We start from the raw sequence: 27,004 nt of genomic DNA on the forward strand, positions 1-27,004 counted from the left end.
CGACCCCTTTGTGACCCAATTTCCCTCCGACATGATTCACTAAACTCTGTCCCGATCATTCACTGCTCTGATCCGATCCTACCATGCAAATTAGTAAAATCCCATGCAAAATAGCCAAGCGATTGTTTCACTTACAATTGCTTGGCTATTTTAAATCGGGTTTTACTATTGTCAAACCCAACTGCTGCAGACCTGTTGGTAACTGTGTTACAGACAGGTCTGCCAGTTTTTTAAGAGGCCTGCCTGTCTTTTGTATTCATTTTTTTTCCCGTGGTACAGATATTTTGCGTGTGTTACACACGCAAAATATCTGACCCATAAAAAAATTAATAAAAGACAGGCAGGCATATCAAAAAAATGTGCCCCCAACCCACAAATTGCATCCCTCCTGCCATATTCACAGGGAGGGGGAGGGGGCAGGGGCAGTGTCAGTAATGTTTTGGTTTTTTTAGGCACTGGGCCTGCTGTAAGAAAGCACCAATGGCAGAAGGGAGTTGGCATCCCTCCTACCATTTTGGGGTTTTTTTTTTGGTGGGGATGCCTGGCGATGGCAGGAGGGAGTGGGCATCCCTCCTGCCTTTTTCTTTGGGGGGGGGGAGTCAAGGTTGCATTTGTCGGAGAGGGGGCTTTTTTTTAAGTGGCCAAGTAAAATATGTGGCCCTTTTAAAAAAAAAATGAAAAAGATTTGCTAGGGCATCAGGCAGCCAAGTGGTATAAATTAATATCTGAATTTTTGAACAAGAACCCTAAAACTAGTCTAAAAGACATTTGGAGCATTGAGACTAAGCAGCAGATTTCTGCTACTCAATGGCCACAGATGTGTACTTGGAGGATGAGATGTACAGCGTCAGCATCTATGAGACAGACTTGGTTTTTTCCTGTTATATAGAATTTTCTGGACCCCAGTTCATTTGCAAAAGTTAGACATTTCTAAGTCTAATAGATGTTGGCACTGTTATCTTGATATAGGGACACTGGACCTTCTGCTGTTCTATTGTCCCTTGATACTTAAATTTTGGAGATCCATATGGGGTCAAATAAATATGATATTGAAGTCCCATTGTCATATGATGTAATGTTGTTTAGAACATTATTAATGCCCAAGAGTCCAATCAATGCAAATAAGAATAGATTATTAATTATCATGATAGGAGTTGCTATGAAGCTAATCATGAAAAACTGGAAAAATTGGGACAGGTTAAATTATAACTTTTGGTGGGAATCCTTTTGCCAAATATATAAGTTTGAACTTATGAATTCGGTACAATTGGGCCACTGTAATAATTTCAAAGAGATTTGGGGTCCATTAATAAAATTTTGTAAGAATTGATCATTAGGATTTCCATTTGATTTCTGAAAAAGTGTTATGCACATCCAGGAAGGGTGAATGGGAGGTTGCGGGAGGGAGGTGTTATGTAATTATTATATTATTTGATTGTAATGAGTGCTATTTTATTGTATTAATTGTTTGTTAACATGTAATTTATGTTGGCTTTTAAAATGAATAAAGATTTATAAAACAAAGAAAAAAAAGAAAAAAAGTCACTGATAGCAGTGACAAGAGGCTGCTTCTCCTGTCACTACTATCAGGGCTGCCTCGACTCACTGAGCAATTGAGTCATGGAGTTTGCGTACAAATCATTTGCATGCAAGAAAGGTAGTGAATCAATCGCTGTTTCAAAATCATCCGGTAATCAGCCAACAGCGATTGAATCTCTACCTTTTAGTGAATCTGGGACTTAAAGAAAAAGGTGTATAGTGAACAAAATTTAGAAATTGGGAGGTTGGGGGGGAGGAAGAAATGATTGTAGAATTGGGACTGGTGAAGTGGGTTCTGAAATAGCTGTGAACTATAAGAGGCCCCATGATCTCTTTCCCATATTGAATTTCTAATGTTCCTCTCCTTGGTTAGATGTAGGTTTTAAAAGAAATTTGATTGAGTATGTATTAAGAACTCACCTAGTCTATGGGAAATTGAGAGGTTTTGAATACTGTTTTATTTGGAACCATTTTGGTATATAATATAAAGAATTAAGAGATCTAAGCAAGAACAATTGGAGTGTTTGACTCATTTTTAAGAAGTGAAATGTTAAGTCACTACCCTGGTGCTTTTTCTTTTTGCCGATATGCGTTTTGTGGTGTAGATGTGAGTTTTGTTTATTGATTTTTTGAATCTAATTAATTCTAATAAAGTAGTTTCACTACCAGCAAGGCTTCCCAAGGTGGACAAATTTCAGCAGAGATGTCAAACTAACGAACTACCATCCATCTGGGCAGCAGCAGATGGGCAGTGTTGGATGTAGATGATGGTGTTTGATGTGACAATAGTGACACCATCACATGTACACTATGCAGAAGAAAGACCCAACAATCTATCTTTATCTTTATTTAAAATATTTAATTAAACGCTTATCCAACAGTACAAAGAGTTGAACAAAATTTAAAAATTACAGAAAGGCAGACTTATCTACAATATTAAACATATGTATTAAATTGTTAGACAAACCAGGACTATACAAACCAACACTAATCTTTGAATCAATAGGAAAAAGGGCGGAAATACAATTTTATAGCAAAAGTATATTAGAGGGAAACACAATAGGAGGAGGAAATTAAAATCATGAATAGGATTAGAAAATTGGTGGCCAGAAAATAAAAAACATTTGGATTTATTAAGATAGGTAGCTACCTCATTAGCAATTATATGCATCCTTGAAGAGAAAACACTTTAAACTGCTCTTAAACTTCTGCAAATTGCTTTCAGCTCTTAGATATAAAGGAAGAGAGTTCCAAGTCGAAGGGGCGGTTACTGAAAAAATAAGGGAGCGACGAGTACCAATTATCTTCAGAGATGGGACATTGAGGGTATGCTGGTATGCTGATCTTAAGGCTCTAGGGCAGGGATCTCAAAGTCCCTCCTTGAGGGCCGCAATCCAGTCGGGTTTTCAAGATTTCCCCAATGAATATGCATTGAAAGCAGTGCATGTACATAGATCTCATGCATATTCATTGGGGAAATCCTGAAAATTTGACTGGATTGGGGCCCTCAAGGAGGGACTTTGAGACCCCTGCTGTAGGGGGATCATAAGGGATCAAGAGTCTGTCTATAAATACTGGAGAGTTTGTTTGTAAATTTTTAAAGTCAAGAGGGTGATTTTATATGTTATTCTGTGTAAAACAGGTAGCCAATGTGCTTTTTGTAATAGCGGAGTGACATGATCTACTTCTGTATACTGCCATGAAAACTTGATGACCATTTTTGGAACACTTTCAATCCTGTTTCTGAAATCCAAGTTTTAAAGCTATGTGAAAACCTGAAAAATGTAGTTGTAAATTGGATACTTTCCCTTCATATCTCTTTAGAGGTATTCCCCCACAAGCTATTACTTGGCTGACCTTACTGTTAAATCATTTTCTTGTTAATGGACATTTCTTTTCAAGTATGGGACACATAATTTTGACACCTTTTTTGAAAAGCGTTGATTTGGACCCTCCTGTTCCCTCTCATTATTGTCCTATTGCAAGCATACCATTATTGATGAAAATGATAGAATCTATTATATCTAACCAACTTCCAACTACTTGGAGAAGTTCTCCTTTCTTTCACCATCTCAACATGGATTCAGACCAAACTTTAGCACTGAAACCCTTCTATTGTCATTAATTTCAAAGATTCAAAATATATGAGTGCAGAACAAATATGCTTTATTGCTGCAATTTGATCTATCTGCTATGTTCGATGTAGTTCATCATGATATTTTGATTCGGTTCATAGACAAAACTGCCGAAGACAAAGGTGCGCGCCGACAACTGAGCGTAAGACAGAAGTGCGCGCCGAAGAAAATGAGTGTTTTTAGGGGCTCCGACGGGGGGTTTTGTTGGGGAACCCCCCCACACTTTACTTAATACAGATCGCGGTGGCATTGTGGGGGGTTTAAGGGGTTGTAACCGCCCTCATTATACTGGAAACTTAACTGTTTCCCTATTTTTTAGGGAAAAAGTAAAGTTTTCAGTAAAATGTGGGGTTACAACCCCCCAAACCCCCCCAACACCCCCACAATGTGGCACAATCTGTATAAAGTAAAGTGTGGGGGGGTTCCCCCTCACACCCCCCGTCGGAGCCCTTTAAAACAGTCATTTTCTTCGGTGCGCGCCTCCACGTTGCGCTCAGTTGTCTGCGCGTGCCTTTGTCCCGGCGCGCTTTTGACCTGACACCTTTGATTCACATGCTGTCTGATATAGGTCTAAATCAAGTCGTTTTGAATTGGTTTATTAAATTCCTGTCACTATGATCTTATGAGGTACACTTGGACAGTAAGACATCTTCTGCATGGAAGCCTGGATTTGGAGTTCCTCAGGGCTTCCCTTTGTCACTGATACCCTTTAACATCTATATGACCTCATTGAAAAGCTTCTGCCTCACATCACTGGAGACCATGTTTACATATGCAGACAATATCGTTATTTGCTAGAGGTTACATAGAAACATAGAAAATGACGGCAGAAAAGGGCTATAGCCCATCAAGTCTGCCCACCTAGTGACCCACCCTCAGACTTTATCCCGCTAGAGATCCCACATGCATATCCCCTGATCTTAATAATCTGGTTTCAAATATAGATTGCTGTGTTTCTAAGCTTCAATTGTGGGCAATGTTTATTCAAATGAAATTGAAAGCTGCTAAAACAAAACTATTATGGTTCAATCCAAAGTTGGAAATTCTTCCTGCTTCTGTCACATTGAAATCAGGTACTTCAATACAAATTGAGTTTTCTTCTAGAGTTCTGGGCATTATCCTGGACTCATCACTTACATTTTGTGAACAGATAAACTCGTTAGTGATAAAGTGTTTTTTCAGTATGTGCATGTTGAAAAAGGTTAGATCACTACTCTATCAGGAACATTTTTCATTGTTGGTATAGTCCACTGTGCTTGCTTAATTGGACTATTGCAATTCTGTGTATCTGGGTATCAAGCAAGGCAACTTGCAATGTCTTCAGTTGTTACAAAACACGGCAGCAAAACTTATCTTTGGGAAACGAAAGCTTGATCATGTCTCTCCTTTGCTTAGAAAGCTTCATTGGCTTCCTGTTCACTTCAGGATCCAATTTAAATGCGCAAGTACTATTTTCAAACTTCATTATGGAATATTTGATCCTCTGATTCCCTTACATTGGAATGCCTATAGAACCTGCTATTTGAGAAACACACAGAAGTACAAATTATAATTTCCTTCTTTCAAGGAAATTAAATCAGCTGGGAAAATTTGTCAGTCCTATGTTTTCAAGTTGGTAGAGATTTGGAATGGACTTCCTGATATTATTAGAATGATAGACCAATTGCAATTATTTTGGAAAAGCTTAAAACCCTGACATTCTCACAATATCTAATTAGCTTACCTGCAGAACCTAATTGTTAACATTGCAAGATTTCCTTCTATGATAGACTAAACTAATTTTTATTATCTTTTATTTCTTCTTATTTTATGTATATTCTAGTCTCTTGACTTTTTGTAAACCGAGTCGAGCTCTGACGAGAGATGACCCGGTATATAAACTGAAGAATAGATTAGACTTGAACACGTCGATGGCACCTAACAATAAAGAGAGTGGACAATGTTTGTAAACTTTAAAAAGTAAAATATCATCTGTCAAGCTAATCACATTTAGATGGTATACAAAAATTTCAGATACAAAAATCATTCACTACTAGCTACATATGTTGTGTGAAAGTCCAGCTGAAGAATAAAAGCATGCAAACCAAAATGACATTAAAGTGTTTATCATAATGACTAACATGCATGTTAAAATTCCTGAATTTTAGGAAATGTATCAACAACATTGCTCAAAAAGAAAAGACCGAGGAAATAGTTTCATCAAATATTCCTAAGCTAGCAGTTGAAGAAAGAACAGACATATCTGTCAACAAATGCCTCACACTGTACTTCAAATATAGGTATAAAAATTTCTACTGTTTATTAAACTTATTTTGGTGAAATAATGCAGCTTCATGCGAGATAACCCTCTTCTATTGTTTTGACAATCAAGCAGTTTTATGCAAACCACAATCTGGACCTGGAGTAAATGTTGTTGTTTATATTGGATGGTGCATCAATGATGTTAGGAAATGTTAAAGTTGTAGCAGGACAACTAAAGCGGAATATACCACACTTAGGACTCCTTTTACTAAGCTGCACTAGCGTTTTTAGAACACGCAGAATTGCCACGCGTGCTAATCCCATGCTACATGGCTAGAACTAACACCAGCTCAATGCTGGCATTAGCTTGTAGTGCGTGCGGCAATTCTGCACGCGCTAAACGTGCACTATAACCGCTATCGCAGTTTAGTAAAAGGAGCCCTTAGTTCAACAATGCTGTTACACTCCATGAGGATTTTAGGGATGGGAAATGTCAATAACTTATTCTCACTTGTTAATAACATTAAATAAGCAGAGGTGGCTCAATGCATTGTGCTGCCTGAGGTGAAGGATGAGATGGAGACCCCTGGCATCCCACACAATCAGGGAGTAAGGTGGTTTGGACTGATAGAATAGAGCAAATTGACAGGTCTAACAATTACATTTATTACAAAATCATTAACAGCCATAAACAATATATATTTATGTTCTGCACCTGTTTGCAAGGAGGCAGGTAATTGGTTAATGTAATATTACTACAAGTTCCTATAATTTTGTAGTTCCCTGTACTAGGCTCTTTCAAAGCTTATGCACAGCTTCCTGTGTCTTATAAGACTATTTCAATAGGTTTGCTTGTTCCCTAAGCATCTTGAAACTACCCCTTTTCTCTCTCTCCACTGAGTCTGTAGAATGTCAGCCTACAATATGTTTCTTTTATGAAGTGAAACTGTCATGCTGTATTAGGGTTGTATGAGCCCTTCAAGTCCATTGTGATTCCATCAAGATTTCACCAGCATTACTTCTTAGCTACTGATGAAACTCCCGGCCTCTCGTGAATGGAGAGAGAGAGAGAAAGAAAGCTGGTTAAGGACAGACTCCCAGATTGCAAGGCAATGACTTGTCCAGCACAACTATACTATAAGTTATTTTTTTCTTGCTTAATTACTACATTAATGAAGATTTTGGTTCAAGAGTGTGGAAGGGCATTTGTGATAGAACGTGTTTGGACTTTTTGAGAAAGACGTCCAGAAATCCAGCAGAGAAAATGTTCATTTTCAAAATTGCAAAATGTCTATTTTTTTTTTTTTTTAATTTATCTAGACGTTTTGGCCCTTAGTACATCTGTCTTTTTTGGCCATTCCAAAATATAAAGATGTCCAAGTGCTAGTTTATGCTGTCTTTTGGATATCTATCTTTTTTGAAAATGAGTACCTTTGAGTCTTTTCATAGTAATGTTCTAAATTCAGTTTTAAAATGACAGTCAAGTTTAGGGCTCCTTTTACTAAGGTGCATTTGGACATTAATGTGCAGAGTAGCGTACGCTGAATTGCCCCGCACACTAGTTCTAGCCACGTAGCATGCGGTGTATTGCGCGGTAATATCCTGTGTGCGCTAAAAACGCTAACGCAGCTTAGTAAAAGGAGCCTTTACTGTTTTTGAAACAATACTTTTTAAGGACTGTAACAGTAAAATTTTGGGATTCTTCAATGAGCTTCCGTTTAATAAAGAGTGCAGCCAATTAGCTAGTGGCTCTGCACGGGCAAGAGCAAAGGAAGATTGCTCCTGTCGTGATTCATTGCTGGACCATCAGAGATATTAAAGGTACACAGGGAGGTGGGAGGGAAATAAAGATAATTAGAATTGGGCTGGGACAAGAAGCAGGAGGGATCCCTCCTGTCCCGGCCACTACTGGACCACCATAGAAACTTAAGGTATGCGGGGGGAGGTGGGAGGGAGATAAAAATAATTAGAATTGGGCTGGAACAGGAGGCGGGATGGATCTCTCCTGTCTCAGCCACTGCTGGACCACCAGATCTGATGACAGGCCCAGCAGAGACCTGCAAACAGGTTCAGGAGGGCAGGTCAGCACTAACCCGAATATAAATCGAGACCCCCATTTTGGGGCTATTTTTTGTCCTCAAAATCTCGGTTTATATTTGAGTATATATGGTATTAATATTTCTCCTTATGAATACTTTCATTGCATCCTACCAGAGAGCAGTATTTTCTGGTTTATTGAATTGATGGTGGTTCGCGGTCCCGTCATTCGTGGTATTTTCTGACCGTGAATGACCGGGCAGGGGAGGCTGTAAAGGCAGGAGAGGGCAGCCGGAGTGCCGGTGAGTGAAGGAAATCACTCGCTGTATGCTCTGACAGCCTCTTCCTGTACTAAAGTTGGGCCTTACCAATCAGAAGCTACATGTCAAAGAAATTTAGATGTAATTCACCATTGAGGATAAGGGTTATCAAAGTTAAAAAATTATAACATTAATTTTATTGTAGAGTGATCAAATATGGTAGTGACTAGTATTTCTAAAATAATGGTTAAAGATATAAGAATATTAGAAATTTAAAATAGTAAATACAGGAATGGGTGTTATGGGGAGCAAAAAATATGTGTATTCCAGTGTTTCAAGATGGAGAAACCCCCAAACATCAACTATAGTTCTTTAATTAAACTATGTAGTAGCAGATTAATTTTGGAGGATGTAAGTAGGCTTTTAGATTTCCTATCTAATATAAATAAATTTTAGTTTTTAGCCAAGTGAGTATATCTTAGAGTTGAAGTCACATTGCTACACACTGATTTGTACATGATTACACAGTAGATAGTAAAAAAGGAAATTGATGAGAGGGTAGTAAGAACGTAATCTAGACAGATGCAGAAAATAAATTGAAAAGGAAAATGAGGGAAAAAAGGGAAAGGGATTGCAGAGGAGAGGTGTGGGAGAGGGAAGAAGAGGAGAGAGATGCCAGACCAACTGGATGGCCCTGAAGGGAGCAAATGCATTGTAGCAAGTAAGAGAAAGAGGGGACATGATCGTGGGACAAACAGAGAAAGGAGGGGGGAAATTTGTGGCAAAGGCAGGGAGGGGGACACAAACTCGTGACACAGAAGTAAGGGGGGGCACAAACTTGGGACACAAAAGGAAGGGAGGGAGGAAGGAAGCCCTAATTTGAGAGAATTGTTGGGCATGAGTGTGTGAGTGAGAGGGAATGAGATGGTGCACATGGGGAAAGGAAGAAAGGAAAATTGTTGGGCATAGAGAGAGAGAGAGAGAGGATTGAGGTATAGATGCATGGGGAAGAAAAGGATGAGAGGGAGAAATGTTGAATATGGTGATAGAGAGGAAACAGAGGGACAGGTTGAATGGGATACAGGGGGTGGAATATTGGACATAGTGATGGAGGGAGAGATGTGGCATGGTACTGGAGACGGGTGATAGAAGGAGAAATGGGCATGGGGCTGGTAGGCAGTGGTGAAAAATGCTGTACATGATCCGGGCATGAAGGAGGGAGAAATGTTGGAGGTGGCAGTAGAGGGGATAGGAGAGGTATACCATGGATCTCTCTCTCTCATTCCCCACTCCCTTTGCAGCAAGGGAGGGAATAAGACAGTAAGAAAGAGAGAGAGAAACATGGAGAGATGGACATGGGAATGCAGAGATGGACAGTGAGAGAGAGAAGGAAACATGTTGCTAATAGGTTGGAGGAGAGAGGAAGAAAAGTTGGACTCATGGAGGGACAAAGAGAGATGTTGGCTGGGGAAGGGAATAAGGTCCGGAGGAGAGGAAGCTTGTGGGGGGCAGAAAGAAAGAAATATTAGATGCACAGTCAGAAGGAAGTGCAACCAGAGACTCATGAAACCACCAGACAACAAAAGTAGGAAAAATGATTTTATTTTCAATTTAGTGATTGAAATGTGTTAGTTTTGAGAATTTATATCTGCTGTCTATATTTGGCACTATATTTGCCTATTTTACTATAGTTGTTTCTGAGGTGACATTGCATATTTTAAAGTCATCTTCCTTGACCTCTTTGAAAAAAAGATGAATATAAATGATAATTAACATTTTCCCTGCATACAGTGTGCTTTGTGTTGTTTTTTAAAAAAAATTTGTGGTTACCATTATGTATTAATAAGATTATAATGTATGTATATGAAAAATGAATGGAAGAAAATGCATTACAATTAGTACTATTATTATGGGGGTGGGGGTCAGGGGCAGAGTTTGGGAAGACCAGGGGAGGAGCTTGAGTGGGTCTGGGGTGGAGCTTGGGCAGGGATACTCTATTGATATTTGTTAGATTTAGGGGATACTTGGCTTGAAGAAGTTGAGAAGCACTGGGATGGGCTACTGCCTACTTCAATTGTGCTTGGAAGGCAAACAGACATTATTCAGGAGCACTTAACCAGTAAGTGCCACTGAATTAAAGCTCTAACCAACTATCTTGAATTCCAGAAATGGAAGGGTTTTACATATGCAGAAATGAGAAGGAATCAGCAGTTAAGTAAATACTGGTGATATTCAGTGATGCACGCAGAGCTAAATGGGTAGATAGAACTTCACAGAAGGTAGATCTAGCTATGCTCACTTGTTTATGTAGGTGCTGGTACTGAATATGCATGTGCCATCCTGTAGCTTTCCAAGTCGTCCTCTCTCTGGATCCTAGTAACAAGACCTGATTATACTCTAGAACTCTACCAACTATAGAAGCCCTCCCACATGATGCAACTCCCATTCTGATTCCCCCCTCATAGACCCAACACTAACAATATAATTCTCCCGACATGATGTGACCACGTATTCTGATCTCTCTCCTGGACTCAACCTCAACAAATGGAAGCCCCCCACCTGATATGAACCCCCCTCTGATTTCTATCCAACCTTTAGGATTTAGGAGTTTATACAATACAAATGCCTAAATGACTTTTTATATGCATCTAAAATCTGGATAGTGCTTCTAAAATAAGCACCCAAATCATTAGAAATTCAGATGTATACATGTTTTTAAATCTTAAAATAATCCTACATTCCTAGATGGTACATGCATCTTTTGATTCTAAGACAAGTATTCCAAAGCACTTATGAATCACCTGCAGGGAATTTATCAATGCTAAAAGATTTTCACTCTTGAGGCCTGATTGAAAAGGAATGCTTGCTGTGGGCAGAGAATAGGAAAGATAACTTTTTGATATAGCCCATAATATACTAACAAGTGACCCATTCCAAAGGTTTGCCATTCCAAAGAGCTGATCCACATTGAGGTGGAGGAAGAAATCTTTTTTCTTACGGGTCCCACGGCGGCAAGAGGGCATCCGCTAAAACTCAGGGGGAAAGATTTCATGGGGACACCAGGAAATACTTCTTCACCGAAAGGGTAATTGATCGATGGAATGGTCTTCCATGTCAGGTAGTCGAGGCCAGTAACACGCTTGACTTCAAGGGACGATGGGACAGACCGGTGGGGTCGCTCCAGAGGAATGCTTAAAAGATGGATTCTCGAGGGAGGGAGGGTTCTTGAGTGGGCAGACTTGTTGGGCCGTCGGCCATTTTCTGCCATCATACTCTATGTTTCTATGTTTCTACTGTTAATATCCACCATCCCCCCCTAAGAAATCAACTCTGATTATATTTCAGTTGAAGAATATCTCTTCTTGTACTATTTACTATGCTTGTGCTTCAAAGAGGAATATGGTCTTTTCTTTCTCTTAGATGTAATAAACTGAGCCCCTGCTTTAGAGCTTACACCTGTGGATTTGACAGGATTAATAAGCAACTTTACACCACTTAAGACTATTTATTTAAACAGCCTTCAGTTTGAATGAAACTCTTTCTATCTCTGGTTCATTTCTAAATCTATATGAACAGCTCCAGTTTCTGTCTCAGCAAAATAAGGGCCTTTTTGGAAGCTTCTCCTTTCCTCAGGCAATAAGATGACAGAAATTATCATGGAAATCACTTTCTCAGATATGGGTTTTGGATTTTAGATTTAAGTATTCATCATTTTGAAATCCACTCGATGCGATTTACAGAATAGGTACTGAAGTTGTTTCCGTGGCCAATCTAGGGGGAGGGGGAAGCTTCCAATTGAAGTTATATGTAAGGCTACAAAAAAGTAAATTGACTTGACCAAGGTGGGAGAAACAACATGAACCCCAGCCTGATCTTATAACAACTACTGTAGTATTCTGTTCTAAACTCCTATCTACTGTTTCTTTTCTTTCTTTCTTTCTTATTTTTTATAACATAAGCTGTGAAGTATCTGTTTGACAAAACATCCTTGAAGTATTTCATATAGCTAGAGTCAATTAGAAAAGTCAGGACTGAGTTGGAACTAGCTCAAAAACCATTCCTCAGCAGAATAAAAGAAGATATAGCACTGATTATCTGGATTATATAGATATCATCTCTCTTACTTACACAAAGAAAACGCAAGATAAATTTTGAACCTTTTTTTAGCTGCTATGAAATATTTCCTACCTGCTCTCCTAAATGTATAAACATTAAATTATTGCAAAGATGATGAGAATTAAGGGGACCTTTTACTAAGGTGTGTTAACTGATTTATTACATGCTAATAGATTTAGCGTGTGATAAAGATTAGCGTGCGCTAAAGGCTAAGGGACTCATAATAATTTTTAAAAAATCTAAAAAGTGGCCTAAATGGGTACTTGGATGATTAAACAGCCTGATCGTCCAAGTACCTATAACCAAAGCTGGTTTTAGATGTATCTAAAACCAGCTTAGGCCCTTCCTCTGCCTCTAAACGCATAGAGCAAAAAGAGGCATTTTTAGAGGAGGGGAAAAGGTGGGAGGTGGGCCGACCTATACATAGTCATACAGCAGGTATAACCAAATGTTTAGGCAGGTTGCCTAGTTGGCACTTATACGTTTTGACTTAGACCAAGTCAAAACAGGGATAAGTGCTGAAAAAGGGGTCTTTGAGCTGATGGCAGCTGCCGCGATCAGCTCAGCGGCCCAGGCAATCTGCCTACCCCCCCAGCAACAATCGCAGCAGGAGAGATGGCTCATTTCTCCTGCTGCAATAGCGATCGCCCCTCCCCCCCTTCCCCTGACATGACCGGATCAGGAGGGAGTCCAAGCCCTCCTGCCCCGGAGATCAGCACCTTCCTTGATATGATCAAGGCAGGAGGGATCCCAAGCCGGCCAATGTTCTTAAGGTACGGGGGATGTCGGAGGTGGGGGTGGGGTTGCGAGTCAGCGGGGGGGTCTTGCAGATTGGCGAGTGGAGGGGTTCAGGGGAGCCGATTGGGAGTTCAGGGGGGCCGGATGTAGGGGGGCTGCATCAGGGCAGGAGGGCCTGGGATCCCTTCTGCCCATATTTTAATAATAATAATAATAATAATTTATTCTTATATACTGCCAAAGCCATGAAAGTTTGAGGTGGTTTATAAGATATGCTGGACAATCTGCGAAGAGATTACACTACATTGTTATCAAATCTAAGCCATGATAATTCAAGGCAGTTTACAATGAAAGGAGCTGGCCAAACAGTGAAGTGGTCACAATACAGAGTCATCGAATACAACAAGATGTGCTGGACAATCAGCGAAGATATTACACTATTTTAGTGGGGGTGGGGGATAGGGTGGTCTCCAGGGCAGGAGGGCGTGGGCTCCCTCCTGCCCCGATTGTGTCAGAGAGGATTGCGGTTCTTCGGGCAGGAGGCTTGGGGGGTGTGGGGTGTGGATCGTGGCAGGGGAGATGAGCCATCTCTCCTGCCGTGATCTTTGCAGTGGTGGGGGGGATTCTGTAACCGGTGTTCTTTTTGGCAAACACCAGTTACAGAATCCAGCTTTTAGGCGAAGGACTGGCTCGTCCTTCACCTAAAAGCTCTTGTGTTGGGTGTTTGGGACTTAGGCTTTTATTTCATTGATTATATGTGGTAATTTTTAACAGTGTTCCCGCTATGCTGCGCTGGGGTGCGCTGGCGCTCAAAATATTACCTCGCAGCGCACAAGTTTCTCGTCACAGCGCACACAGTGTAGAGCACAGTTCTTCAACCGCCGGTCCGCAAACAAAATCTTGCCGGTCCGCGAAGGATTCGGTCCCCGCCGCAACGAAAGGCCGGCGTCAGCTGACTTGCAACTTCCTGTTGCAGTCGCTGTGCCGGGACTCCTGCCTTCGCCGGGACTCCTGCCTTCCACCGCGTTTGCCTCCTGCCTTGTCTCCGCACCTCCAGACCAGCAGCGGCAGCTGTGTATGCTTTTAACTTCGGCACAGAGCTGCCCCTAATCAATAGTTTAGCGCGGTTTCATAAGGCAGCCTCGGGGCCTTTGCTAGGCCGGCCCACATCGCATCATCGAAGCGGGCCGGCTATCAAAGGCTGCCTCATGAAACCGCGCTAAACTATTGATTAGGGGCAGCTCTGTGCCGAAGTTAAAAGCATACAGAGCTGCCGCTGCTGGTCTGAACTCTTGGGCCGCTGAAGGAGGGCAAAAAGCAGCTGTCCTGGAGGTTTCCCTTCCTCTCGCCTTTACAGGTTCCTTTTTTCCACCTTTTTTTTTTTCCTTCAAACGGCAACGGGCCCCAGCATCGACATCAATCAAGTAAGTTCCACTGTCAATCAAGCGGTTCTGCTCGGCCAAAGCTTCCCCTGTGACATGAGCCACCCTCAGGGGAAAGAAAGTGACCCACAAAGGTGAGGGGAAGGGGGGCAGATGATGGAAGTTGGGGGGGGGAGAGAGAGAGAGAGAGAGAAGGGGCAGATGATGGAATGGAGGAGATGAGAGAGAGAGAGAAGGGGACAGATGATGGAAGTGAGAAGAAGGGAGAGAGAGCAGAAGGCAGATGGATGTCAGTTGAGAAGGGAGAGCAGATGCTGAATGGAAGTGGGGAAAGAACACATACTGGATGGAAGGAGGAGATAAATAAAGGGGGAAGAAAATAGTAAGATAATGGAGGGGTGAGGGAAAGGGGTGACAAGCTGTGTGTAGACACAGTGAAAAGAGGGAAACGGGACTAAATAGTAAGAAAGAATTTAATTTAGATGGAGGCAGAAAATAGAGAAGGAAGACCAGAGAAGAAAAGGGAAGAGAGAGCAGAGAATGATCAGATCTGAGTGGAGGAAATGAGAAGAGAGATATGCTAAAAACCACAGGGGGGAGGGAAGGATAGAGATGCCAGACCATGAGGGGAACAGAAGGAAGATGATGGATGCTAGACCAAATTGGGGGTGGGGGGGGCAGGAGGAGAGATGGCAGGGAAAGACAGACAGTGAATGGAAGGGGCAGATGCTGGACTGAAGAGACAGAGAAGGTTATCATGCTGCTGTACCGGGCCATGGTACGCCCTCACCTGGAGTACTGCGTCCAGCACTGGTACTTTAAGAAGGACACGGTACTACTCGAAAGGATCCAGAGAAGAGCAACTAAAATGGTTAAGGGGCTGGAGGAGTTGCCGTACAGCGAAAGATTAGAGAAACTGGGCCTCTTCTCCCTTGAGCAGAGGAGATTGAGAGGGGACATGATAGAAACATTCAAGGTACTGAAGGGAATAGACTTAGTAGCTAAGGCAGGGAGAACGAGAGGGCACTCTCTAAAGTTGAAAGGGGATAGATTCCATACAAACGTAAGGAAGTTCTGTGGTAGAAAGCAACATATTTATTTGGCTCATAACTTGCTGGCGCCCGATATTTTTAGCTCACAGTGAAAAAAGTTTGCTCACAACACCCGCCCGCTTAGAGGGAACACTGATGTTGTGGGTGGTCTGGGCATTTAAACAGCTGAATGTAGAGGCAGGCCATTATTTTAAAAAACTCCTTTTGGACATTTTTTTTTAGAATGGACTTTTTCCCTGCTTCTACTTTCAGCATTTAGGGCCTAGGCCAAAAGGAGACTTAGACGGGTTTTTTATTATGCCCCACCATGGCTCTCATTCTATGGGTGCCTTAGCATTTAGTGTGCGCTAATCTTTAGCGCGAACTAAATCGGTTAGTGTATACTAAATCAGTTTGCGTGCCTTAGTAAAAGGACCCCTAAATTTGGGCCCCCTTTAATCAAACCACAGTAGAGCTTTTTACTGCGAGACCGCAGGAGGAAGAGAGGACAGAGTCGTCACCTGTCTGCCTGGAGCAAGAGTGAAGGATGTGACCAACAGGATCTCCAGGATCATAGATGGCGCAGGGGGAGAGGACACCGCTGTGCTTATCCACGTGGGAACAAATGATGTGAGCGGGCGGAAGTATGACAGGGAAGAGCTGAAGGGCCAGCTCCGCTCACTCGGAAGACAACTGAAGATCAGGGAGGTGAAGGTGGCCTTCTCTGAGATCCTCCCAGTACCAAGAGCGGATGGAAAGAGACAAGGGGAATTGCAAGTAATCAACGCCTGGATGAGACGATGGTGCGAAGAAGAAGGCTTCGACTTCGTGCGCAACTGGACGGCGTTCTGGGGAAAAAGCAAGTACTACAGAAGGGATGGACTACACCTCAACAAGGAAGGAGCACGAGTTTTGGCAGGCAACATGAAGAAGGCAATCGAGAAGGCTTTAAACTGAAAGATAGGGGAAAGCCGACAGTCGACCACCGGTCGATGGCACGGATAGCAGGATGCCCCGGCGAAGAAGCCAAGGACTACTACTCCTACACAAGCGAAGACGACCTCACAGCCAATAAGGGAGAAAAAGCAGGAAGGGACAACTCAGACACAGGAGAGGACGAACACACAGCAAACAAGGGTGATAACACAGGAGCAGTAAAGGATACCGTAATTGAAACTATAGGGACGGCCAAGAGTAGAAGGTCCAAAAAGGTAACACAAAGGGAACTTAGATGTATGTATACGAATGCTAGAAGCCTAGGTAACAAAATGGGGGAACTAGAGACAATAGCGAGACATGACATATTGGATATCATTGGCATAACAGAAACATGGTGGAATGAAGAAAACAAATGGGACACAGTACTACAGGGATACAAACTGTATAGAAGAGATCGAGTAGGGCAGAAAGGTGGAGGTATTGCTCTATATGTTAAGGAGGGAATAGATTCTGTTGAAATGGTTACAACAGAAATGAAAGAGAAGCTTGAGTCACTCTGGATCAAAATTCCTGGTCAATATGGCGCAGATACGAAAATTGGCCTTTACTATCGTCCCCCAGGACAGGCGGAGGAAACTGACTCAGAAATGATGGAGGAAATCAAACAAGAATGCAAGACGGGCAATGTAATTATATTGGGAGACTTCAATTTCCCAGGGATAGACTGGAAACTAACAACCTCCAACTGCGGGAAGGAGGCCAAGTTCCTGGAGGTGCTAGGGGATTGCTTCCTGGAACAAATGGTAAAAGAGCCGACAAGAGGCAACGCCACCTTGGACTTGGTCCTTAATGGCCTCACGGGACCGATAACAGAAGTGGAAGTCGTGGTTCCACTGGGAACGAGTGATCACAATGTAATCAACTTTAAACTTGACATCGGGAAAGGGAAACATGCCAAAACCTTAACCACCACCTTAAACTTTAAAAAGGGTAAATACAATCGCATGAGGGCCATGGTAGAAAAACGACTAGAGAAGATGGTGGACAAACTTGAAACGGTAGATCAGGCATGGTCCCTACTGAAAAATACTATCACAGAAGCACAAGATCTCTACATTCCGAGGATTTCCAAAGATCAGAGAACAAAGAGCAAAAGAGAACCGGCATGGCTTACCATACAGGTGAAGGAAGCCATAAAAGAAAAGAAGGACTCTTTCAAAAAATGGAAATGCATAAAGACAACCTAAGCCTGGAACAAACATAAAGATGATCAGAAGAAATGTCACAAGGCGGTGAGGGATGCCAAACAGGATTATGAGGAAAAAATAGCCCAGGAGGCCAAAAACTTCAAGCCCTTCTTTAGATACGTGAAAGGGAAAAAACCTGCAAAAGAGGCAGTGGGACCCCTGGACGACCAGGGAAGAAAAGGGTACATCAAGGAAGATAAACAAATCGCAGACAAACTAAATTCCTTCTTTGCGTCTGTCTTTATGAAGGAAGACACCTCAACAATACCTGAAGCGGAGAAAGTGTTTCCAGGAGAAATAGAAGACAGCCTCACCACAGTTGAAGTGGACTTAGACCAGATATACTATCAGATCGACAAACTTAAAAGTGACAAATCCCCTGGACCGGATGGAATTCACCCGAGAGTCTTAAAGGAATTGAAGGTTGAAATCGGAGCGTTATTGCAAAAACTTGCAAACCTGACAATCAGAACTGGACAGATACCGGACGACTGGAGGATAGCGAACGTCACGCCAATTTTCAAAAAAGGATCGAGAGGGGAACCGGGCAACTATAGGCCTGTGAGTCTTACGTCGGTCCCCGGCAAGATGGTTGAAGCACTGATCAAGGATAGCATAGTCCAGCACTTGGACGCACACGACTTGATGAAACCCAGTCAACATGGATTCAGGAAAGGGAAATCGTGTTTGACGAATTTACTCCAATTTTTTGAGACCGTGAACGAGCAAATTGATAGTGGGAAGCCAGTGGACATAATATACTTGGACTTCCAGAAAGCGTTCGACAAAGTTCCACACGAAAGACTTCTTAGGAAACTACAAAGCCATGGTATAGAGGGAGATATACAAAGATGGATAGGCAAATGGCTTGAAAACCGAAAGCAGAGAGTGGGCATAAATGGGAAGTTCTCCGACTGGGAGAAAGTGACTAGTGGTGTACCCCAGGGCTCGGTACTTGGGCCGATCCTTTTTAATATTTATATCAATGACCTGGAGGAAGGAACATCCAGTGAGATCATCAAGTTTGCAGACGATACAAAACTATGCCGGGCGATCAGATCGCAGGAGGATAGAGAGAAACTCCAGAGCGACTTGTGTCGGTTAGAAACATGGGCGGAGAAATGGCAGATGAAGTTCAATGTGGAGAAATGCAAGGTAATGCATTTAGGCAATAAGAATAAGGAATACGAGTATACAATGTCAGGTGCAACTCTGGGGAAGAGTGAACAAGAAAAGGACCTGGGTGTACTGATAGATAGGACCCTGAAGCCGTCGGCACAATGCGCGGCAGCGGCAAAGAAGGCAAATAGAATGTTGGGCATGATAAAGAAAGGAATCTCGAGTAGATCGGAGAAAGTTATAATGCCGCTTTATAGGGCAATGGTCAGACCACACTTGGAATACTGCGTCCAACATTGGTCTCCCTACCTAAAGAAGGATATAAAACTGCTGGAGAGGGTGCAGAGACGAGCAACAAAACTGGTGAAGGGTATGGAGAGACTGGAATATGAGGATAGACTTATAACACTAGGATTGTTCTCCCTTGAGAAAAGGAGACTGCGTGGGGATATGATCGAGACCTTCAAAATACTGAAAGGAATCGACAAAATAGAGCAGAGAAGATTATTTACACTGTCCAATTTGACACGGACTAGAGGACATGTAATGAAGCTAAGGGGGGGCAAGTTCAGGACTAATATCAGGAAGTTCTGCTTCACTCAGAGAGTAGTTGACACCTGGAATGCCCTCCCAGAGGAGATTATTGCGGAATCGACCGTCCTAGGCTTCAAGAGCAAACTAGATGCATATCTCCTTAAGAGAGGCATATAAAGATATGGTGGACTATAAATTACGCCAGGTGTACACCTGGCAGGGCCTCCGCGTGTGCGGATCGCCGGACTTGATGGACCGAAGGTCTGATCCGGAGATGGCAGTTCTTATGTTCTTATGAGAGCATTTATCTTGCCAGACTATGGTAAAAAAGCTCTACCGCGGTTTGATAAAAGAGGGCCTTAAACAATTTAAATATAAATTAACTCTGAACATGTAGGTAACACAAGAAAGGTATTGGCTACATGATAACAGAAAGAAGAAGAAAGATGACAACTTTTAAAAACAAAGAAAAGCTAGAAAAGCAGTCAGGCAACTGAATATGCAAATTTAAGAAAAATTAGCTGAAAAAGCAAAGCAAGAGAATGAGATATTTGAGATGTGATAGTGACAGATGGAAGAGCCAAAGTGCCATTATGTGACTCAGAAATGAAGAGGAGGAATCTGTAGAGGTTGATGAGAAAAACACAAAATTGCTTGACAAATGTTTCTATTTGGTTTTAACAGATAAAGGACTGGAATTAGGGCAACAGGAAATAAAGACAAATAGTAATGGAAATGATTTACAGAAACTTGTGATCTTTAGGCACTAGTAAAACTAAGCATAGATAAAGCAATGCGATTAAGTGGGATACACTAGATCAGTGATCTTCAACCTTTTGACACCAATGAACCAGCAGAAATAAAATAATTATTTTGTGGACCGGTGCCGGTCCATGGACCGGTGCCGGTCCATGGACCGGCAGTTGAAGAACACTGGGCTAAGTCATGGGCCAGACCCCGCCCATCTCTACCCAATCTCCGCCCCCATAATAGTACTAATTGTAGCACCATTTTTTCCATTCATTTTTCATATATATATATATATATATATACACACACAAATTATAATTGTATTAATAACACGTAATGGTTAACTACAAAATTAAACTACACAAAGCACACTGTATGCTTCTCAATATTCATTCCTACCAGAACACAGATAACCCCATGCAAATACAGGACCATAAACTAAAAGTACTAATATATACAAACAAACCCTAAGATGCAAGACTCTGCATACGATACAACCCCAGAGGAAAAGAAACAAATGCATTTCTTCCTGAACAGACAGCACATGTAAATCACTAAATTAAAAAATAAAATCATTCCCCCTACCGTTATTGTCTCCCTCCCTCCATGCTGTGCCTTGCCTTCTGGCCTGCCTTCCTGGTGTTATCTTTGGGCCGGCTCCCTCTTCCTCGGTGCTGCAGTTTACAAAGCTATGGGCAGTGGCTCCTCACGTGTCCCGTGCCTCATCTGGAAGCCTTCTCTCTGATGTTGCAATATCAGAGAGAAGGCTTCCGGATCAGGCGCAGGACGCGTGTAGGAGCCTCTGCCCACGGCTTTGTGCACTGCAGCACTGAGGAAGAGGAAGCTGGCCTGAAGACAATGGCGCATGGACCGGCGGCTGAAGAGCACTGTCTGGGGCCCGATACATGTGCTGGCCCTGTGGACCAGCAGGAAATTTCTGTGGACTGGCTCCGGTCCACGGACCGGTGGTTGAAGAACACTGCACTAGATGGTTAAGAAATATTCAAGAAATTCTTGTAGTTTCACTAGCTGATTTTTTTTCCAGTCCCTTAGAGTGGATCTGGAAGACTATAGACAAGCAGATCTTTAGTTTAGTTTAGTTTTTCTATATCCTGCCCTAAAACCACTTAGCTGGAATCCAGATGATTATGCATTAACCTGTTAAAAATATTACTCAGTCCCAGTTTAATCCATGAACAAGATACACTTTTAAAACAATCAAAATTCTCTAACAATATCAAGAACAAGATTGAAAAAAAAATCTATTTATATTTAAAATTAAAGGGTCCCTTTACTTATTTGTCAACTGCGAAAACATGCTTAATGCAGGAAAAATGATCTAACCCAGGATGTGCTAAAGTTCTGATTTAATCTTGCCATTTGTGCTTACTAAGCACAAAATTATTTTTTTAAAAATTTTTTCAGGAGGGAGCATGTCAAGGGCAGAGAATGAACATAGAGGTACTATTCAGCTGGTGGACTGACATTATCAGCACACTAGCTGGTTAGCACCTCCTAAATATGAGGCAGTAAAGCTCTGATTCTATAAAAGGCATCTACTGGAAGGTGCTATATTCAGGCACCTACCGATACCACCACACACTGAGCTGAGGGTTTCAATGTATCCTCAATGATGACACTTAGATCCTTTTCCTGGGCAGTGACTCCTAACACAGAACCCAGCATCACACAGCTATAGTTTAGGTACTTGTTTCCCACATGTATCACTTTGCACTTGCTCACATTAAATATAATCTGCCAATTTGATGCACAGTCTCCCGGTCTGACAAGGTCCTCTTGCAATTTTTCATAATCCTCTTGTGATTTAACAACTTTGAACAATTTTGTGTTTTCAGCAAATTTAATTATCTCACTAGATATCCCCATATCTAGGTCATTAATAAATGTGTTAAAAAGCAGCAGTCCCAGCACACACTCCTAGGGAACCTCACTAGTTAAAAACTCCACACTCACAAACTCAAGGTAAAACAATATATTTAAAATCTCTACAAACCTTGAAAACATTAATGTCAAACCTACAGCAGCAGTGTGGATTGCGGTGTGCAGCGTGAAAGGGGAGAGATCCGAACCAGGAAGTGTATCCATGTAGATGCAAAGAGATAAGTAGCTTGTTTAAGTACATTCCATACAAGCACACATTTGAACGCAGTGCTTTCACACTAGCGGGTAACGATTTTATGGTCACACCCGTACACAGCTTTAGAAACAGGAATGGTTTCCAACTTAATAGTTTGAATAATATTTTAGGGATGAATGGTATTTAAGGTGTACGTTTGGAAGTGTAAAAGCATATATTTAAGATTTTGGAATTTAAAAATAAAAATATATATATAAAGAAACAAAAACTTCAGTATTAATGCCGAGATAATTGGAGGATCAGATGGAGGAGGAGGTTTTTTAGCGAGTGAGGTAGCTCTGTTTGATGCCTAAGGGGTTCATAATAAAAAAACAAAAACATCTAAAAAGTGTCCTAAATGGCTACTTGGACGATCAAAAAGCCTGATCGTCCAAGTACCCATAATCAAAGCTGGTTTTAGACGTATCTAAAACCAGCTTAGGCCTTTCCCCTGCCACTAAACGCACAGAGAGAAAAGAGGCGTGTTTAGAGGAGGGGAAAGGGCGGGCGGTGGACGGGAGGTGGGCCGACCTACACCTAGGCGTGCAGCAGGTATAACCAAAACCTTAGGCAGGTTGCCTAGTCGGCACTTATACGTTTTTGACTTAGACGAAGTAAAAACAGGTATAAGTGCCGAAAAAGGGGCCACTGAGCTGATGGCGGCAGGCACGATCAGTTCAGTGGCCTGGCAACCTACCCACCCACCCACCGCAACCATCGCAGCAGGAGAGATGCCTCATCTCCCCTACCACGATGCGATCACCCCCATGACCCACGGCAGGAGAGATGCCCAATCTCTCCTGCTGCGGGATGTGGCAGTTCGGGTAGAGGAGTGATCGCATCGTGGCAGGGGAGATGGCCAATCTCTCCTGCCGCAATACATCACCCCCTCAATATCGGGGCAAGAGGGAGCCCAAGCCCTCTTGTCCCGCGGCCCAACCCGGCTCATGTGCCTAATGCCCCACCTACAGGAGGAGCCTAAGGCTCCTGGGCCTATTCTGGTTGGCCCAGATGCCTTAGGCCCCACCTGTGGGCAGGGTTTCAGCCACCTGGGCCAATCCAGCCCCATTCCGAAGTCGGCTGGCCTGGCACCCGTCCATCTGGCCAACATTTACCAGGTATGGGATTGGGGGTGGGGGGGTCGTGGGTTCGGCAGGGGATTGTGGGTCGGTGGGAGGGGGGCGATCGGGAGTTTGAGGGGGCGGTCGTTAGGGGGGTTGTGTCGAGGGCAGGAGGGCCTGGGATCCCTCCTGTCTGTATTGTAGTGGGGGAGAATAGGAGGTACGCTTGGGCAGGAGGGGTTGGGCTCCCCCCTGCTCGATATTGTACGGGGTGGGGGGCGAGAGGCCAGGAAGGCTTGGGATCCCTCCTGACCCAAACGTAATGGGGGGTGCCGATGATCGCCGGGGCAAGAGGGCTTGGGCTCCCTCTTGCCCCGAATGTAGTCGGGCAGTCGGGGTGCCGCGGGACAAGAGGGCTTGGGCTCCCGCTTGCCCTGATGTCGTGGGGGGGGGGGGGTGGATTCTGTAACCGGTGTTGTTTTTGACAGACATCAGTTACAGAATCCTGCTTTTAGGCGAAGAACTGGCTCCTCCTTCGCCTAAAAGCTCTTGTGTTGGATGTTTGGGGCTTAGGCGTTTTTTTGGTTCATTATGGGGTATAAATATAGACGTCGTGGGGGTATAAGTGTAGACGTAGTGGTGGTCTGGGCGTTTAAACAGCTGAATGTAGAGGCAGGCCATTATTTTAAAAAAACTGTTTGTTTATGGACATTTTCCCTGCTTCTACTTTCAACATTTAAGGCAAAAAATCATGAATATGTGAAATCGCGATTATTGAAACCGCGAATAGGGAGGGGGAAGTGTATATGCAAACTATGGGCTCCTTTTATCAAGCCGTGCTAGTGGGGTTAGTGCACGTGACTTTTAATCACGCGCTAACCCCCGTGCTGGCCCAAAAACTACCGCCTACTCAAGGCAGGCGTTAGCGTCTAGCGCGGCTTAATAAAAGGAGCCTATATAATGTGTAAAAATATTGACACAGAACTGTTATTCACTCAGATGTTAAAAAATAAAAATATATATATAAGGAACCGGATAGTGTTATGTGCTAACACAGCACCTGAGAAGTATGCAGTAAGCAAAACCAAAGGACCAGACCTACCAGCTAGAAAAGATAATAAAAGAAATAAATATTGTAGCAAAAACTAGCTGTCTTACAGTGTGAACAAGAATTCTAAAAATGTGGGTAACTTCAGTGAAATATAACAAGAATTGAGGTCGCAAATAAGCCGCAAAGAAAGTCTTATGAAGTTGCAAAAAATATAAATAAATTTGCTGTCCATATGGATTACAGGGTGTTAGGAACTCACTCTGCTATGTGCAATTATAAAAAACCCAACATACATATATTTAAACAACTGCATAAGAGTGCAAATGGAATAATTAAAAACCAAGGGCACTGAGTGCTTGAGACAATAATCTAATGAGATAGTATGGAAACCAGATCTGTGAAAATCTATTAAAAAAGTCAGAGCTACATATTTAAAATACAGTCAAAACTGCTATGTAAAAAAGCTGTGTATAATTAAAATACCAGAGACGCCGATTGCTATGCCAGCTGTAAAAAGTGTACAATTAAAGAAAACGAGAAAACATTTGTTATTTTTATTTTGCTTTGCTTTCTCTTATTATTTTTAGCCTACTTTTATTCTATATTTTACTATTTTATGTCATTTTTTTCTTCTGGTTTTTTGATATGGTCTGGCTCAGTTTGTTTGGGTTTTTTTGTTACTGCTGTTCAGCCTAGTAGCTGTCTGGCTGCTGACTCTTGGCCCTTCTGCCTACCCACGGTTGTTCTGAGATGGCAGCTCGTCCCCCGGCTCTTCTGTGCTGGCCTCCTCTGCCACTTCTTCCTCCCATCCAACCGGGCTAGAGAGGAGCTGTGGGAGCAACGTCGGCGCTGCTGTTGGTAAGTGTAGTTGCCAACCGGGGTTAGGGAGAGCTGAGCACGTGGAGAGCATGAAAAGAGGGAGACTAACAGGAAGGAGCAGGAGACACGAAGGAGCCAGCTGGATACCGCTGCTGCCTATAAGCAACTGCCTGAGACATATCACCACCTACCACCATAGCCCGTTCAGGTATGGAGCTCTCCCCCCAGCCCATCTTGCAGCCGCTGGTGCTCACCCAGTTGCAGCCACCACAGCTCCAATGAGCGCGGAGAGGTCTCGCCTGCACCCTGTGATCTGCACCATTGCTGATCTTACCCACCCGGGGGGTTGCCAATAATAATAATAATTTGTTTTCTTGTATACTACCCCACCAGCAGTTCTAGGCAGTTCACAACAGAAAAACTGAGACATTTCAGAAAAACATACAATTTCAAAAATACACTACTACATACAACAGTATTAGCTAAAATACAATTTCAATGCATTGCTATCAAAAAACATAGGTTAAAAATGATTAAAAAGTAAAAACACCATAATAACTATCAGCATTCTTGTTTATCAAATAAGTAAGTTTTTAATAATTTCCTAAATGTAAAGTAAGAGTTGGCTTGAGCAGTGGCGTACTAAGGGGGGCAGGGGGGGAGGCGGGGGGGGGGGGGGGGCGGTCCGCCCCGGGTGCATGCCCCAAGGGGGTGCACAGTCGGCCACCCTCCCTATTCTGCCACTGCCGCTGCTGCTGCTTTCCTTAACCAGCAGCAGTGGCAGTAAACAAAAGTGTTGGCGGGTGCTCATTCCAGCGGTTCTACAGCTTCTGTCCGGCTCCCCTGCTCAAAGCCGCGGGTGTCTACATCTTACACGACCCGCGGCTGTGTCGGAAGCCTTTTCTCTGACATCGTGACGTCAGAGGGAACACTTCCGACGTAGCCACGGGTCGCGCGAGGAGCTGACGCCCGTGGCTTTGAGCAGGGGAGCCGGACATAAGCTGTAGAACCGCCGGAGTGAGCACCCGCCGACACTTTTGTTTACTGCCGCTGCTGCTGGTTAAGGAAAGCAGCAGTGGCTTTGAGCAGTGGAGCCGGACAGAAATGCTGGGACAATTCCCTTCTATTCCTAGATCACACCGATTCCTCCCCCCCCCCCCCCGACCTCCAGTTCTGTACTTTGAACGTCCTCTTGCTCCTTTCGTAATCTGGAACGTCACTTCGGCTAGGACAGTCTCGAGTGATTGAGCCATTCTGGGCAAACATTTGTTGCAAATCACAAATGTCCCTATCTTGGAGGATCGTGTGCTGGCAGATTTATTAACTAGATAGGATCAGAGTCAGCAGGGGCAAGGTAATGGTTTCTTCTTACACTAGTTCTGGCATACACAACTCTGTATAGCAGTTGTAAATGGATTCAGATCAGACAGTAGAGATATCAGCTGTGGTGTTCTGACCTCTTGTTATATTTAGCTGGAGTCCATGATGATTTGGACCCGCTCATACAATCTAAACTTTTCCTGAGCTTTCTTCCCTTTCCTCACAGCAGCTGGAGTGGAAGGTACCACTGGTTAAGATTATAAATCTTATTTCCCCAGTTTTCTGCTAAGGTACAAATCCCTTATTCAAAGTTAGCAAGGAGTTTGCCTTGATGTTTAATTGGTCCTATAAACTGAATCTGAATACATTTCACAGGTCCAGGAGGAGAAAGTGCAACCTCCTTAAGGGGAAAATAAATTAAGTTTATTAGGAAGTTTCAAGTTTCAAGTTTATTAGGATTTTATATACCGCCTATCAAGGTTATCTAAGTGGTTTTTACAATCAGGTACTCAAGCATTTTTCACTCTCTGTCCCGGTGGGCTCACAAT

This window comes from Geotrypetes seraphini, chromosome 6, assembly GCF_902459505.1.
Source record: "Geotrypetes seraphini chromosome 6, aGeoSer1.1, whole genome shotgun sequence".
Taxonomy (NCBI): domain Eukaryota; kingdom Metazoa; phylum Chordata; class Amphibia; order Gymnophiona; family Dermophiidae; genus Geotrypetes; species Geotrypetes seraphini.